The sequence below is a fragment of the Silurus meridionalis genome, chromosome 15, assembly GCF_014805685.1.
Source record: "Silurus meridionalis isolate SWU-2019-XX chromosome 15, ASM1480568v1, whole genome shotgun sequence".
NCBI lineage: Eukaryota > Metazoa > Chordata > Actinopteri > Siluriformes > Siluridae > Silurus > Silurus meridionalis.
In genome coordinates, this window is record NC_060898.1 from 5,560,530 (window position 1) to 5,563,037 (window position 2,508).

A 2,508-nucleotide genomic window follows, 5' to 3' on the forward strand; every position below is an offset into this window, starting at 1 on the left:
CTCAGAGATACCACATGTCAATACAACTATACTTTCAAGTGATATTCCCTCAGTCAGTGTTTGGATGATGGTGTCTTAGACGACGGCTTGAAATTTCCCATTGGTGCTCAATTGTTTTGAAATCTGGTGTCTATGAAGGTATAGGATTTATCGGATCATCATTCTACAAACCATAGGCCCTGAGACCCAAACCACAGTTGTATCCACTGGCTCATTTGACCATATGGCTTTCTCCACACCTACATACACCAGTGCCAAGGTTTCCACAACATATTTTGATGTTGTAATTAAAGGCCTTTCCTATAGATTGAACTGCAAAAATGTCGTAAATATTGTAATGTCTTTTTACTCCCTGTTTCTTTCCTTACAATTTAATGCAGTTTTCTTGGTCTTAGATTTAAGAGAATGTAAAAGGGTCATTCTTTTCTTAGCCAGACTACAATTTCAGTAATCATAGTGCTTTAAAATCTTTATGTCGAATACAATAGACTGAGCAAACCACACTGTATAATTTACATAACTTATACAAATGATCCATTTCATGCACCAATGAACAATGTTATTTGTTAGACTAAGAAGAATAAGACTTCTTTTTTTTGGTCTTTAAATGGTAGAATGATATTTCCGGATAAACATGTTGTGCTACAAGCTTACAGGAAATGTTGTTTTTAACAGGTAAAGGATAAAATAAATGGTTGAACAGGTATCTCAGTGGTTCAAGAACCAACATGTTTATGTTTGTTGATGCACTGAATAAATGTCTACATGTTAAGGTTCAGACTGAGGTATGATCAAACTCTTGATGTCGCCCAGATGAGGATGGGTTCCCCTTTTGAGTCTGGTTCCTCTCAAGGTTTCTTCCTCATAACATCTAAGGGAGTTTTTCCTTGCCACAGTCGCCACGGCTTGCTCATCAGGGACAAATTCACACCATTCACCTTCACTGTTGATTTGTGTAAAGCTGCTTTGAGACAATGTCTGTTGTGAAAAGCGCTATACAAATAAACTTGACTTGACTTGACTGAGGATTTGGCAACCCGGACGAACTCTGATGTCATTGTTGGGGTACTGTTTTGTCAGATCTTTTGACAATTTCTAATTCATACACAGGACCAGGTGCAGAGGGTGCTTACTTGATGTATATTAAAATATATTTTTAAAAACAAATAATATATTTTTAATTTTACTACTAATTTTACTACTAATTATTTTATTAATAAGAAAGCAGATCTTCTTCTTCTTCTTCTTCTTCTTCTTCTAGTGTCCAAATATTTTTGGCAATATAGTATGATGACAATAAACTCAATAGCAAAGTCTCTACAAAATCTAAATTTTTACCATTTAAAGATTATCTCTGTTTTCCCAGACATTAAAGACAGACACAGAAATAATGCTCATTCGTATGTATTGTGCTATACTATATACTAGAATAGAATAGAATAGAATAGAATAGAATAGAATAGAATAGAATGCAGCCATTAGGGTTGCACAAGCTAGTACACTTTTAGTGCCGGTCCCAAGCCCGGATAAATGGGAAGGGTTGCCTTAGGAAGGAATCAAATATGCGGATCACAAATCAGAAATTTATACCGGATCGGTCGAGGCCCGGGTTACCAACGACCGCCACAGGTATCCTTAGCCAAAAGGGTGCCGGTGGAAATTGGGCTACTGTTTGCCGAAGGAGGAAGATGCAAGGAGGAAGACGTCTACAGAGATTCTGATAGGGTAATAAACATGAAGCTGAAAGTTGAAGGGATGATGATAAATGTCATCAGTGCTTATGCTCCACAAGTGGGCTGTGAGATGGTGGAGAAGGAAAAATTCTGGAGTGAGTTAGATGAAGTGGTGGTAGGTGAACCTAGGAATGAAAGATTGGTGATTAGGGCAGATGGGTGTTAATGGGCATGTGGGTGAAGGGAACAGAGGTGATGAGGAGGTGATGGGTAGGTATGGCCTTAAGGAGAGGAATGTGGAAGGGCAGATGGTGGTATATTTCGCTAAAAGGATGGAAATGGCAGTGTGCTGAGAAGATGGAGGAATTATTTTGAGCAGCTGATGAATGAGGAAAATTAGAGCGGGAGAGAATTAGATTTAGAGAAAGCGTATGAGAGAGGAGTTGTGGTATTGTATGAGGAAGTCAGGTGTGTAAGAGAAGTATGTGAGGGTGGTGCATGTATGAGGAACGACAGACTGGTTCAAGGTGGAGGTTGGACTGCATCAAGGATCGGCTCTGAGCCCTTTCCTGTTTGCAGTGGTGATGGACAGGTTGACAGACAAGGTCAGACAGGAGTCTCCATGGACTATGATGTTTGTGGATGATATTGTTATTTGTGGTGAGAGTTGGGAGCAGGTTGAGAAGAGCCTAGAGGTTGAGAAGAGCCTAGAGCGGTGGAGGTACACGCTGGAGGGAAGGGGAATGAAAGTCAGTAGGAGTAACACAGAGTACATGTGTGTAAATGAGAGGGAGGGCAGTGGAGGGGTGCGGTTGCAGGGAGAAGAGGAGGTGAA